We start from the raw sequence: 15,763 nt of genomic DNA on the forward strand, positions 1-15,763 counted from the left end.
TGTATAATGGAGCTATGTGTAAGTGCAGCAGCCATCTTGCGGTTAGCGCCGCAGGAAGGGGAGGTCTTAGAGACAGGATTTCCTCTGCGGGACTGGAGGACGCAAGGCAGTCCTGACGGAGCCGTTGGAGGAAGTAGTGTACAGGGAGCAGTCAGCTTCCTGGACTAGGCTAAACTTTACCCCCTAGGCCCCAGGCAGTCCCCTCACTGGCGATAAGTGTGTGAGAGATCGCCAACGGCATAGGGATTACCCTGTAGCAAGAAACCTCAGCGGAGCAGGAATTAGACTGTGCGTGAGTTACTCTGGCTGGAGGTAACACAGCATGGCGGCCCGGATATGAGGCGTGAGGGGCTTGGTGTCGGAGACCCCTCGACGTGGGACCAGACCCCATTCTACTAACAGCATCCCTTGGTTACATACCTGTACCAGGAACGCACCAAGTGCACCAACGATACAAGGGGGAGGGTAGCGTTGCCCTCCCATATACATTTGGGACAAGAGAGGTTCTATGGACACCGGGTTCTAGGTGCCAAGGGCACCCTAAGTGATGTGGGGGAACAAACACCCATACTGTATTGAGTTATTGTATTTCACGGTGTTGTATATGGTTATCGGTTGGGCATTGCTGGGGGACCCAGTAAAGCATATATAATACCCAGTTGTGTGATTTATTGGGAGGTATACAGTATAGGTATACCGGTTCTCATGAGGAACTATCTCGCCAATGATGGGATCCTCATGGGTGGAGGCGCTACCTATTCACCCCAGGAGTGCAGGCTCAGACCCCCTGTAAGTCAATCAGGTAGCACTGTAGTACATAACGCCTGCAGTTTCCCTCAGCAGTAGGGAATGAGTGTTACATGTAAATGTTCTATTTTCCCTTTGTATGTGTATTAACAATGTATTATATATATATATATATATATATATATATATATATATATATTATTGTATTTTGTAATTACCTTTTTAAATTGCCATTTATGCTATGCATTTCAAGAAACGCATACCAGCACACCATGGGTGTTTAGAATATTTACAAGCTGATTTGGAGGCTTGTCCCTATGCTTCGCCCTGATTGGATAGAGGAGGATATTTAGAACGGACCAACCAGTGCCACTAAAGCTGAATCCTGACGAAGCAAGAGAGCCAGAGCAGAGGGCCAGTTAGAGGAAATCACGTCATCACATCAGCAGACGGGAGGAGAGGCGGTGAGACCCGGACGTCCAAGGAGCTGATCGTGCACCAGTTACAGGACACGTGTGTCTGAGAGAGCCGCTGAGACCCTGCTGACTGCGAGACTGAATTCTTTACCTGCGCGGCACACATCTGCTACTGTTCAAATGCTTACCATTGTGGTTTAAAATGGGTGTGTACCCCTGTATTTATCTTGCATCTGCATGTAATACAGTACCAGTACCACCGGCACTATCCTGCTGTTCTCTTTCTTTCTACATGGGATACCTACACTGCATCATACTGCATTATATACACTGACATATTGGAGCCTTATAATGGGAGGTGCAAGGAACATCGATTTAAAGCCCTTAAGGAAGTTGATGCCTGATGACTCCTTGCATAGTGTGCATTTGTGAGAGCTGATTTGCTTTCTCACTTGTATCAGACGATAATGCTCTATATTTTGCTTTTCATATTTTTCCAGTTACCTGCGCACCCCGTATCTCTACAAACAGAGTATTATTGCAGCCGCAAAACACAATTTTGCAGCCATGGTGAAGTCGTTGCAGGCCCGTAACATGCAAATAAATGCCATGGATTTACACTTGGTTATGAGAAGTGCCGAAAACAGTAAGTCTGGATACATCTGCACTGTAAAAAAAGAAACAAAAAAAACCACATAAGCCAGTGCCGATTTCAACTGGTAATATTACATTGGTTTGGAAAATTGTTAGCTTTTACATGTTTGAGTGACATCTATATTTAAAACTTAGACATAGATAACATTGTGTGACATGAATTGCTGTTTTCATTATTGTAAAGAGTCACACAAATTCTCTTTTCATGCAAAGTAGAAGTCATTATTGTAATTGAAATACATGGTTATATACTTATGATTGACCCTCGCTGCAGCTTGACTGTAGAGCAAGGGAAAAGGTGCTGCAAGGGGTATGTAACTTAATACACAAATAGACAGACAGAACCCCTAAAGATAGCACTCTGTTTCAGTGTGATTTGGTGATTTACTTAAAATAACTTTATTAAATGACAATAACGTTAAAATATTGGGGTTTAAAACAATGATTAAATATGACCAAGTGTTACTTATTCTAATGGATAAGTGTGTCCAAAAGATTGTACAGTGGTGTGTTAATATCCAGTGTTAGGATGGTTCACTGGCCCTAGTGTTCCTCATATGGAGTGAATGGGCTAGAGTTTTCTATTGTTATAACGGCAGTTAAGACCACAGATGTAGTGCCCCAGTAATGAAATACTAGCTGGTGCTCTTGTATAGGACCTATACTATGCTGTATAAGTGATGCAGCTATTAGTACGTTATAGATTTGATATAGACAAATCTAGGTCTAAGTGCACCTACTGTTGTGTTAATGACGCCACCCTATATAGATGGTGGTATATAGGAGCAGGTATGTAGTGCTTAGTACATATACACCCCAGGTGTGTGATGACTGGGCTGTAGTGAATACTAGTATTAGAGGATATATTACTGGTAAATATGGTAGCACTGCTGGAACTCCTGTATATGCGAATACCGAGTTATCAGCTGAGTACTGTTCCTTATAGGGTTTGTATACCGGTCAATATAAAGAGACCTTTCCCTAGTTGGTGCAGTACTCCTCATGTGTGGTTATGGTCTGGCACTCCAGAGGTTAATCTGTGGTCTTAACTGCCGTTATAACAATAGAGAACTCTAGCCCATTCACTCCATATGAGGAACACTAGGGCCAGTGAACCATCCTAACACTGGATATTAACACACCACTGTACAATCTTTTGGACACACTTATCCATTAGAATAAGTAACACTTGGTCATATTTAATCATTGTTTTAAACCCCAATATTTTAACGTTATTGTCATTTAATAAAGTTATTTTAAGTAAATCACCAAATCACACTGAAACAGAGTGCTATCTTTAGGGGTTCTGTCTGTCTATTTGTGTATTAATTGAAATACATGGCAAACCTAATGGGGTGTTTATAAAGATTTGTTTTTAAATAATTGAGTGCATTGAGTAAAAAAACTAAAAAAATCAATTTCTCACCTAAAATCATTAGTGGAATATATTGGTATGGAACTATTCAAGTTCTTACATGTGGGGCCTGCTTTATTATTCATTGTATGGTGTGTGTCATATTCATATTGTAAGGGTCTGGGAGTCACGCCGCCCTCTGCGTGCTCCTCACTCACCCACAGCTCCGCTGGGTCCCCCAACGGCACGCAGGCAGCCTCTCTCCGGAACGCCGTTCACAGCTCCACGTGGGCGCGCGCACGCCAATACTCCTCTTCTACTGTTGGGCTGACGGCTACGCCCGGTCACGCGCCCGCAAGCGCAGCTACACGGAGGCGCGGCCACACGAAGCCGCACCAACCCCTTAAAGGCACAGCACCTCAAACCATTGCTGCAATCAAATGCAGTCTTACTACTGGGCTTTATGGCTCCTCCCCTGGGACTCATTCTGGACCTATCCCTGCCATAGCTTGGCCCTTCCACACACCCCCACCTTGCTGCGCTGCCATTGGACCCTCTCTCCTATATATACCTTACAGTCTCACTGACTCGTTGGCTGAGCATAGAACCAGTTCTCATCACTCTCTGCCTCCCTAGTCCTGTCTTGTTTTGCAGTCTTCCTCGTGTACTGAACCGGCTTCCGCTACGTCTACCCGCACCTCTGGCATCCCGAACTCGGCATACGGCAACACGACTCTCCGCACCTCTGGCATCCCGATCCCGGCAAACGACAACGTCCCTCTCTCTAACCCCGGACTTGGCAAACAGCACCATCTACCATCCGTACCTCTCCTGCCCCGATCCGGACTTCCAGACCACTCTACTCTCAAGACGTGCCCTCGTGGCTGTGGGTGGCATTATATCCTATCCCCTCAGCACCGCGGTCCCGTCTCGTTTGTGGTGAGCACGCCCTGACACATATATATGAATGCATCAAAGATTGCTTGTGTCTACTTGTATTAGTCGATTATGCCAAGAAAACGTGACTGACAATGTTGACGCATTTATGATGCACATAAGTGGTGCAAACTTGCAGTTTAACCCTTTGTGTGTCTGAGGGGCCAAGGCACAGTCACTCTGGGACATCGCATTTATGCGACCGCTCCTCTTAACAATCACATGATCGTGTTGTCACTGATGAGATGAACGGGGAGGAGGAGCCCAACTCTTCTGTTATTCTTCTGGCCAGTTCGCATTCGGCACTCCTGATGTAATCTCCCCTAGAAAATTAGCAGAAAGCACATGATGGAGCTACAACATTATGGGGCACAGGGATGTTGGGCTATGCCAGGGGTGCGAGATTCCTTGGGGGGGGGGGGGGGCAAGGCGGTTACAGAGGCCTTGTGCTCTTCCCCAAGGCTTTTAAATTAAATTCCCAGGGGATTGCGTCAAGCTTCTGTAACTCACTTACTTCAGCCAGCTTCGAGTGACACGTCGCCATGGCAACAGAGCGGCAAATGACACCGCAGGGTCACGTGACATCACATGACCAATGTGACCCGGCAGGCCAATAATATCCAGAATACATTCGATTTTTCAAGATTTGTCGGAGTACATAGACTTTTTCCTTCAAAGCTTGGTTACACAACGCCCTTCTTATTTGAGGGATACAACCAAGGTGATCAATATTTTTGATCAAATGGATTGGGAAGAGGATTTTTTCTTTATTATATGTCATGTAACTGCTCTGTATACGAGCATTGATCACACACAAGGTTTGAAAGTTATAGAATGAGTATTGAATAAAGAGCAGATAGTGATTTTGATATCAGGAATAGAGTTTATCTTAAAAAACAACTATTTTTGGTTTGATCATTTTTATTTGCAGATATGTGGTACTGCCACTGGGACCAGGTTCGCACCACGTTATGCCAACCTATTCAAGGGGATATGAGAGGAAGACCATGTCTGGGATAATGGTGTTCTCGGTGTAGGCCTGGTCCTCTGGCATCGCTACATAGATGACGTGATCTTTGTATGGAGAGGAAGGGAAGAAGAGGTCATAAGTTTTATAGAACATCCAAAGTGTAATGACATAAATCTTAGGTTTACTCATATGAGTAGAACAAATATCCAGTTCCTTGATCTACATCTTTATGTTGAAAACCAAAAGGGGAACTGCAAAACACATTTTAAGCATGTAGATTGCAACCCCTATATGCATCGGACTAGCTGTCACCATAAGAACTGGCTCAATAACATTCCCTTTGGGCAGCTAAGAAGGGTTAAAAGAAACTGTACATTGGATACCATCTGTCAAGAACAATCTTTACTCTTAAAACGAAAGTTCTTAGAAAAAAAATATGATGAAAAGCTGCTGGACAGCGCTTTTCAAAAAGTCAATAGGACAGAGATGAAAGAGTTCTTAAAGATAAAAGATAAGAAGCAGAATAAATCTAAGGATATAATGGGTAATTGGATTTCGTTTATAACAATATAATACGAAATACGGAAAAAATAAGAATATTTTAAATCGGCATTGGAATATTGTCCTGGAACAGGATTACACATTTTCTGTCTCCCTTTGCAGTTTTGACTATTCCTGTCTCCCTTGTTCAGCTGCCTGTAATTCTCCCTGTTCCAGCAGCTAGCTGCATGTGTAAAGCAACATTATTGCTACATTTGCCCTTCACACTGTTCTAGTTGGTTGCCCTGACAACATTCCAATCCTCATAGATAGAAGATTGGTTCAATCCTACTCCCCTGTCTTTATAGCAGTTACTTTGGTCCTTAGACCCTTCCTGCTTGTCACAGGAACATGTGCTTTAGATCTAACTAGCTGGCTTAGTGAGTACATGCTTCCTCCATTACACCCCTGCAAGGCCATCCCTTTTTACCATCCCCCCATAACAGAGCACCTTCACATAGAGAAGCACTCTCTCACCACACATTACTATCTGCAAGTATCCTTTATATTTGTTTTTGACTCCCCCATTAAAGTTGAAGAAAATAAAAGGACTCTGTATGCTCTCAAAAGGGGATGAGTTAAACCACTGGACTCATTCACATCCCACATGTGATCCTGGTTCCAGAAGAAATATCTTAAAACATGATCCAATTTTAAATGAGTTTTTACCTAGTAAACCCCAAATAGTTTTTTCTAAGGCTCCAAACTTGAAAGATAAAATTGCACCTCGCGCACAAAGAACAAGTAAAGCTAGGATTGAAAATACTGATAAAACATCTATGTGGTTAGAGAGTAATCCCAAAGATTTTTTCACATGCCTTCATTGTAAGGCCTGTAAATACGGTATGAACAAAACTAAGAATGTCAAATCCAATGTCACTAGTGAATTATATCCAATACCCACCCTAATACACTGCAATACCACTTTTGTGGTTTATCTTTTGGAATGTCCTTGCGGCCTACAGTATGTAGGCCGCACAATTAGGCAACTGAAAATAAGAGTGCTCGAGCATGTTCGAAATATAAAAATAGGGTTGGAGTCTCATAGTGTTTCAATGCACTTTAAACTTCACCATCGGTCTAATCCTAAAGGCTTATTGTTTAAAGGAAGGCATAGAGTTTATTCCTAAGAATTTGAGAGGTGATAATAAAGAAAATGATTTATCCAAGAAAGAAACCCTATGGATTTACAAGTTAAAAACATTGAAACCAATAGGGTTAAACTTCGATTTTGATTTAGTTCCCTTTTTGAGTTACAATAATACCACATTTTCAGTAGTAATTTTTTTTTTTAATATAATGTATTCTGGATCTAGGGTCATGTCTGGGGGTATGAATGAATCCAGTTAGCTTCAATTCCGCCCTCTTTCCAAAACACAACAAGTCCTGTATATTTTCTTCACTTTATTTAGGGAAAGCAGCAATAAAGACAGGCACTTGTGGAAGAGATGTTTGTGTTTGAATAATGTCTCTCTGTGGGTGATTTGTAGTAAGGGCAGGTGAAAAGGATAAGGCCCTGCCACTAGAGCAATTACAGAAGGTGTACTCACTCAGCCAGTGTTGCAGGTGGAAAAGGAAGTGTGAGTGTATTCTGGGTAACAAGATAGCTTGGGGACAGACTATCTGTAGGCAAGGCAGAGGGGGAGAAAGCAGACTAGCCCATTCTGAGAGAAAGGCAGAGGTTGCTGTAGCAACTCACTGGCATCATGCAGAGACAGGGATTGCAACACTGTGTCTATCACACAGGCACTGTATGTGTGCACAGAGCAAAACACATGCAGCTGGAAATGAGAAACTGACAGGCAGAAACTGCAAAGGAAAGGGGGGGGGGTGAAACAGAAGTGTGATTCTTGTTCCATGACATAATGTTTAATTTATACCATTGTACTATACTCATGTTTCAAGATTATGAGTATTTTTATGATACTGTTTGGTATTTATAATTAGAGTTTTTTGAATATATTGTATTGAGAAATTGTGGCCATTTCGCTTTCAATATTATCATGTACTGTAACTAACATTTTGTCTCATTTTTTGTAGATATTTTTATTAAATAATATATTGGATATTAATATATGATTATTTCCTATGTTTAGACATTTTCTTGCGTTTAGACTTTTTTTTACTGGTTTTTTAATTTCTATTGAGTGTAGATTAAATATTGTTACATTTATTATGTGCTGTTGTATATTATTTAGTTTTCTGTATGGTGACCATTGCAATAGGATTTTGCTTAAATTCTTAAACACATGTTGGACATTCACTGATTCAATTTGATTGATATTGACATTTGATTGGTGCAATCCTGATCCAAATACCTATAAAAACATATCTGGGAGTCAAGACGTTAGAACCCCTGAGGAAGCCAATATTCTGAGGAAAGGTGAAACGCGCAGGGTTTTTTGGCCCTCGGAGGACACCATACCTACCAGTCAGCCATTTTTCTCCACTGGGACACCATACTGTGGTGCGCTCGCAGACGCGGAAGTCCCGAGACCGGAAGGATCATCACTGATGTGGGGAGTGGAGCGGCCCATCGTGGGCTTAGAGGCGGAGGTTGTGGCTCAATCCTGAGAGGCTAAAGTGTGCCCTTAACACACTCAATGCACATAACAGACTGGGAAAATGTGAGTGTGTTCTCTCTTTCTTCCCTGTTTTGTCATACCAATAAACTGTGTTATGCTATGTCCTTCTCGTATTTCATTTGTGGAGGATTTCAGCTTGCAGCCATCTTCATCTTGACTGTAGTGTGGTCATTAACTACAGCAGCCTGGCTGTGCGTGCTTCTTTTCACAAATTGGGCACTGAATAGGATCACTATTATTATATATGCAGTTAGGTCCGGAAATAATTGGACACTGATACAAGATTTGTTATTTCGGCTGTGTACCAAAATAAATTCAAGTTACAGTTAAATAATGAATATGGGCTTAAAGTGCAGTCTATCAGCTTTAATTTGAGGGTATTCACATCCAAATTGGAGGAAGGGTTTAGAAATTACATCTCTTTAATATGTAGCCCCCTCTTTTTCCAGGGACCAAAAGTACTTGGAATATTGACTCAAAAGCTGTTTCATGGACAGGTGTGGGCTATTCCTTCATTATTTCATCATCAATTAAGCAGGTAAAAGGTCTGGAGTTGATTCCAGGTGTGGCATTCACATTTTGGAAGTTGTTGCTGTGAACCCACAACATGCGATCAAAGGAGCTCTCAATGCAAGTGAAACAGGGCATCTTTAGGCTGCACAAAAAGAAAGAAAATCCATCATAGAGATAGCAGGAACATTAGGAGTGGCTAAAACAACAGTTTGGTACATTCTGAGAAAAAAAGAACGCACTGGTGAGCTCTGCAACACAAAAAGGCCTGGACATCCACGGAAGACAACAGTGGTGGATGATCGTAGGATCCTTTCCATGCTAAAGGAAAACCTCTTCACAACATCCAACCAAGTGAAGAACACTCTCCAGGAGGTAGGCATATCATTATCCAAGTCTACCATAAAGAGAAGACTTCACGAGAGCAAATACAGAGGGTTCACCACAAAGTGCAAACCATTCTATGGACAGATGAAACTAAGATCAACCTGTACCAGAATGATGGGAAGAAAAAAGTATGGATAAGGCTTGGAACGGCTCATGATCCGAAGCATACCACATCTGTAAAACACGGTGGAGGCAGTGTGATGGCATGGGCATGCATGGCTTACAATGACATTGGGTCACTAGTGTTTATTGATGATGTGACAGAAGCAGCCGGATGAATTCTGAAGTGTATAGGGACATATTGTCTGCTCAGATTCAGCCAAATTCAGCTAAGTTGATTGGACGGTGCTTCACTTTACAGATGGACAATGACCCAAAACATACTGCGAAAGCAACCCAGGAGTTTTTTAAGGCAAAGAAGTGGAATATTCTGCAATGGCCAAGTCAATCACTTGATCTCACCCTGATCGAGCATGCATTTCACTTTCTGAAGACAAAACTTAAAGCAGAAAGACCCACGAACAAACAACAACTGAAGACAGCTGCAGTAAAGGCCTGGCAAAGCATCACAAAGCAGGAAGCCCAGCGTTTGGTGATGTCCATGCGTTCCAGACTTCAAGCAGTCATTGCCTGCAAAGGATTCTCAACAAAGTATTAAAAATTAACATTTTATTTATGATTGTGTTAATTTGTCAAATTATATTTGAGCCCCTGAAATAAGGGGACTGTGTATGAAAATGGTGGGTGAGGGATATTCTCCCAATGATCGGGTCTCAGCTGTCCCAAGGATGTGTATATATAATTAAGTATAAGTCTTTGATCAAGGTGTATAAGAGCAGTGATAAGTGCTATGGGAGACTCAAATTGACAATATATGCAGTGGTATATGAGTACTGGTAACGCTGTGTGGCTGGCTCAGATCTCCATATATACCATAAAGGTCCCAAACAAGCCCCAGCAAAACCAAAATGTACATACCATATCAGTCCATGATACTGAGATCTCCCTCTTGCAGCACAGCTCTGTCCTTGTTGAGTGGGTGCATCACGTCCAGCGTAGTAGAAGGAAGGATGGTCCCAGGGGGGGCTTTGGCGGAGCACTACCGAAGAGAAGGAGGGGGCTGCAACCAGTAGTGAATAAAAATGATTTATTTGGTGGTCAAACAGAAGTACATGGTCACTTTGACGCGTTTCGGGACCTGCGTCCCTTTATTTTGATAAAGGGAGCAGGTCCCGAAACACGTCAAAGTGACCATGTACTTCTGTTTGACCACCAAATAAATCATTTTTATTCACTACTGGTTGCAGCCCCCTCCTTCTCTTCGGTAGTGCTCCGCCAAGGCCCCCCCTGGGACCATCCTTCCTTGTGTATGAAAATGGTTGCAGTTCCTAAATGTTTCATATGATATTTTTGTTCAACCCCTTGAATTAAAGCTGAAAGTCTGCACTTCTATTGCATCTCGGTTGTTTAATTTCAAATCCATTGTGGTGGCGTAGAGAGCCAAAAATATGAAAATTGTGTCAGTGTCCAATTATTTCCAGACCTAACTGTATTTATACTTATTTGCGTCTTCACTGTGTGTTATAATATTTTCCTATGCAATGTAACATCACGTCACATCACACACACACACTTTCACTCCAAACCTCAAACTTTATTAGACTACTGTAGAATCTATATCTATTTATTGGATCATCCTATCCCCCTATCTGTGTACTGTACATGCTAAACTCCGGATTTTTATACTGTACTCCCAAATACCCATATTTTATACCCAGACCATAAACAGTGATATTTATATTTTACTAATATCTCCCAGCTGCAAAACCAGTGAAAAAAACAACAGCGTACAGTATTCATCAAGAAAGAGAAATCCCATTGAAAGCAACTGGTTTTGCTCCAATTCTGCAGCTGAGAGACTTTAGTAAATAAACTGCAGAATGTTTTTTAAATATCACTGGCTCACAGAGCTGATTTATAATACGTGAATCAGAGGCAGTTTATTATTATTTCTGCTGTCAATTACATCATTTTTTTAATGATTATTTTTTGCTAACAATCAACCACAATATTTGAATTAATCATTTTGCAAAGTAGACTTTTAATGCCACAAATAAACCCCCCTAAACATGCCTAAATGTTCTATTTTATCCTTGAAGAAGTATTGGAAAACTGATTTTCCTTGCCTGTTAGAATCCATCTTTGCCAGAGCTTTGCTCTCTCCTACAGTATACAAATATCACCTAAGTACTGTACCATGCTCCTGAAAGGGTGAAGTTAAGCAGAACGCAAAAGTCAATGTTGGCTAAACAATTGGACTTGTTGACGAGACATCAGCTGAATAGGTGAGTGTGTTATGATACTCAGGGATACAGTTGCCATGGAGACTGTCAACCAAGTCATTCATCCGTAACTGTGGAGCAAGGGAGTTGAGACAACAGGCGCCATTGGCCATTCTTAGTCATTTTTTTTAATATATAACCTATGAGAACCTGCCACTTTTGCTTGAGTTATTATTGCACCATAGCTCTTAACTTTAAAATTCAGAAACATTATTGTGGGTATGATTTCTGAGGTTAGGAGTGTGATAGGATTCATTACAGAAAACTACGTGAGAAGAATTAAATGGATTTATCTCAAACAAGAAATAGTTTGCAAATGCAGAGTTCTGAGTCTCTATCCAAAAACTATTCCACCTCCTTTTGCATTGGAATGACATTAGAAAGCATATATCAAATAATTGTAAATCATCAAATATTATATTGAATTATAAGATTCCAATTTTTAAACTGACACCTATTGTCCATCAGAGGATTCCATGACCCAAAAAAGTACAGTTGGTGATAAGTATGTAACCCCTCTTTTCCATCTCCTTAGGCTGACTCCTATTCAATGTCTCGGTTACGTGGGCCAATAGGAAGCCATGGCCGGAACATTTAAACTGCAGAGAGATACCGGCAGAACCTCCAGAGGTGTTTTACCATCTCGGGAAGCAGGGGTGTGTAATGCGTAGCTCACCACAAACCAGACGCGACCGCGAGGCTGAGGTAGGGAATTGTATAAACGCCAACCCACAACCGCGAGGGCGCGCCTAGAGTGTAGAATGGTCTTCCAAGCCGGGTCAGGAGTATAGAAGGTAGAGTTATACTTGCCGGGTCTGGATTGGAGAGTAGCGGATCGTTGGGGTACTTTGCCAAGGTCAGGATTGGAGAGTGGAGAGTAATCGTTGAGGATAGCCAAGGTCAGGAGTAGAGAGTTCAGAATGGTCGTATGTAAGCCAGGTCAGGAGAGCAGAGATGCGGGGTCTAGATACGAAGCAGGGGTCAGGCAGCAGCAAGAACAAAGCAGGAAGCAGCAAGGTACAAGGCAGGATTGCAGCAAAGCACAGCGTCACATAAGGTTATGCTCAGCGATTTGTGTCTGGGCTGAGTAGGTATATAAAGGAGCTTCCCTCCAATGGGAAGTGGGGCGGGACGAAGGGATAGGCTGCTGGGTCGCGCAGGTGCGCCCTATTGTGCAGCCCGATCAGGTCTGGGGGTGGAGCTTCATCCCGCACGCGTCACCGACGTCAAGGGGTGGCGACCCGATCGCGCGCCACTCGCGCACACCGCACATGCCCGTCACGTTAATGGGAACGGAGCCTGGAGGCGGGTCCAGGAGGAGCCTGTCCCGCACGCGTCACTGACATCAGGAGGTGGCCACCCGATCACGCGCCACTCGCGCACCGCGCATGTCCGTCTCTGGAGTGGGGGCGGAGATTGGGGGCGGATCCGGAGAGACTGGTAGATCGCGCATCGCCCGCGCGCAGTGGAACCGCCGTGGGATCGCAACTCCCGAGCACCAGATGTGACAGGATGAGGAGGTGAGTTCCAGCCATCAGGATGGCGAACCCTCACACCCTGGAACTGAGATTAATGGGGTTAAGCGCCAGAGACACCCTGCTTCAAACCTATTTTAAAAAGAAATAAAAGGATTTGGGAATCAGTCCAGATTATTAACAATTCGCTCTTATTTTTTAATACCAAATCCATGGGTGATTTTTACCCCTTAAGTTAACTAACTTTGTCGAAAACTTGCTGGCGGCTGAGTGTCCAGCAGCGGAACAGCTGCGGCAAAGGGTTCGTTGGTGGCCAAACGCTGACTAGGTCGCTGCAAAACGTCCGCAACCAAATCGACAATTCCGCTCCTGTTACTCTCTGCCCCCTCTGTCTCATGTGACTGTCTCGTCTCTGTCCTGTGTCTTCTGTCACTAACTGTCCTGCTGTGGGGATGCATCAGCAACTGAGCACTTTGATTAGGGGTGCCTCGAGAGAAAATGGTTGAACACCACTGGTCAAGGCTATTGAAATGCTTCATTTAAGCAGTGAGTTTTAAAGATTTAACTTATCAGTGGGGACAGAAGGTGCTGGACATATTCTGAGTGTGAGGGTGTTCCACATGTAAGGGGGGCAGCGAGGGAAAAAGGTTTAAGGAGAGATTGAGCAGTAGAGATAAAAGGGGTGGAAAAGAGGCAGTAATGGGTATAGAAAAGGCAGGTCCGGCTTTCTGGTGGTACTATTGGTTCTATTCCCCTTAAATAAGCCACAACATTTAAACAGTGATTGCCGGGTCTGGGGGAGAGCGTGGGGCCACTGTAAGTGCCGGCATTTCCTCCTGCTACCATGTGACGATACGTCCTCATGACAATTTGACGTCGCATCACCATGAAAATGCGACGTCACGACGCAAGGGCGGGCAAGAGACGCTGTGTAGCACGTAACGTCATCTTGTGATGTTGCGTCGTAGTAGGAGGAGACGCCGGCTCCAGAGCAGGCAAGAGGCCCCCGTGAAACTCCGAGCCAGCCCTGAGAGCAGGAGCAGAACAGGGGCATAACAAGAGATCAAAACTGATATGTAGGGAGGAGCAGATGAGTGGAGAACCTTTAAGGCAATGAGAACTTTGTAGGTGATTCGCAATGAGATGGGAGAGATGAGCAGATACTCTTTTGGGAGAAAGTGAAATTATTCTAGCAGCAACATTTTGGCTAAATTGCAAAGGAGAAAGTTGTGAGGCAGGGATGCCTGTTAGCAGTATATTACAATAATCCAGATGGAAGAGGATAGGGCCATGCATTAGATTGAGCAGAAGATTAACTGATGGAAGGGCAGATCTTGACAATATTACGGAGGAAAAGGTGACAAATATAGTAAACAAATATAGTCACAGATCAGCAAATCTTAAAAAAAGTGAGAATGTTCACTATATCGCGATAAAAGTGGATTATATCACCATCACTAGGACTCACGTGTATTTTAGAAAGAAACAGGTTTCTCCTCAAGAACTTATTGAGTTCCCTATTTTCTGTTTTCTCACTCCTTTGCAAACTTTTCTCTTCTCACCAACTTTCCCACTCCCCTCCTATCCACATTTATTCATTGCTCCTCCCCTCCACCTATGTATGTGCACATACTATACTATATACACACATACATCTCTTTCCCAACAACTTCTACACCCCTAAATAAAAAGCAACCCCACAAATCCTCAATTCACCTCCTCTCTCTCTCTCTACTCCTTCTTCTTGCTGCTGGTGATATCTCTTCTAATCCTGGACCCAGCCATATACAAATTTGCTCTCACCCACACCGTCCTACCACCCCTTTCCCTGCTAATGGCATTAACCCATCTAATTTAATACCGATAAACCTTTAAACCCAAATCGCAAAAGAAGCATCCCAATAGCCTGGACTCATGGCTACTATCCCACACTCAGTCACTCCTACCAACAATTGTGGCCAAGCACTGCCATCTACTGCACTTATTCCCTCACCTGCTCTCTCTGTAAATCTCCTAACAGTAACACCCCTATCCCCCCCCCAAGGTTGTGCTTATAGTGATGGCGACGTCGCCTGAAAACAAAGCATTGCCGCCGCGTGCTCTTATAGTGCGCCGGACGTCGACGGAGCGACGTCATGAAAACTGGTAGCCGGCAAAATTTGATTTTTCAAGGGCTGTCGCGTCACGTGACGGCCCTTGAACCAATCAAATTATTGGAATTATGCGCCGCCGCCGCCCGGCGAAATATAACTTTCGCCGGTGGCGACGTCACCCATCGTGTCGCCGTCGACGGCACTATAGGCACGGCCTAAGGGAGATTTGTATTTACATGATATTACTGTGGTGCTGTGTAGCTCACCTTTCGGTTTCCAGGAGGTCTGAGTCTCCGCAGATGTTAGAGGGAGTAGGTAACAGGACAGGCTTTCAGTCTTTGGTGCCAGGGGCAGAGGTACTCCCCACAGGAACCCTCCCAGTAAAGCAGCCACGTACCAGGAACTGTATAACATGGTTTATCGGCAGACCAGTCATGCTTCTCTTTCTCCTCATCTTCTCCATGCAAGAGAGGTACTTATCATACGGCATTATTCATAAACTACTTCCCTCGCAACTTGCATCTTAATCACTCCTTGACTAGGCCCCCAGGAGCTTGAGGCCCCTGTGATAGTCCTTATCCCCTGATGGGGCAAGGTAGAATCCAGAACAACACTATATTTGGATGGACATCATGTTTTATACCAGGGGAGGGTCCCCCTCCTAAGCTCCGGTAACTGGGCAGCGGAACTCCAGTGAGTCCCCCCACCACCCCACCCTGGCACATGCTCCAATGGTTTCCAGACTGCACCTGGA

General features: G+C 43.6%; 1 long non-coding RNA gene across 1 annotated transcript; it reads left to right on the forward strand.

Moving 5' to 3' along the window:
- Positions 1-1,017: 1,017 nt before the first annotated feature.
- Positions 1,018-12,140, forward strand: LOC142493564 (uncharacterized). Its single transcript, XR_012801138.1, has 4 exons — positions 1,018-1,369; positions 1,664-1,809; positions 3,808-4,110; positions 11,977-12,140. It is a non-coding gene; the product is annotated as an uncharacterized LOC142493564 (long non-coding RNA).
- Positions 12,141-15,763: the final 3,623 nt, after the last annotated feature.

Source organism: Ascaphus truei, chromosome 4 (genome assembly GCF_040206685.1).
Source record: "Ascaphus truei isolate aAscTru1 chromosome 4, aAscTru1.hap1, whole genome shotgun sequence".
NCBI lineage: Eukaryota > Metazoa > Chordata > Amphibia > Anura > Ascaphidae > Ascaphus > Ascaphus truei.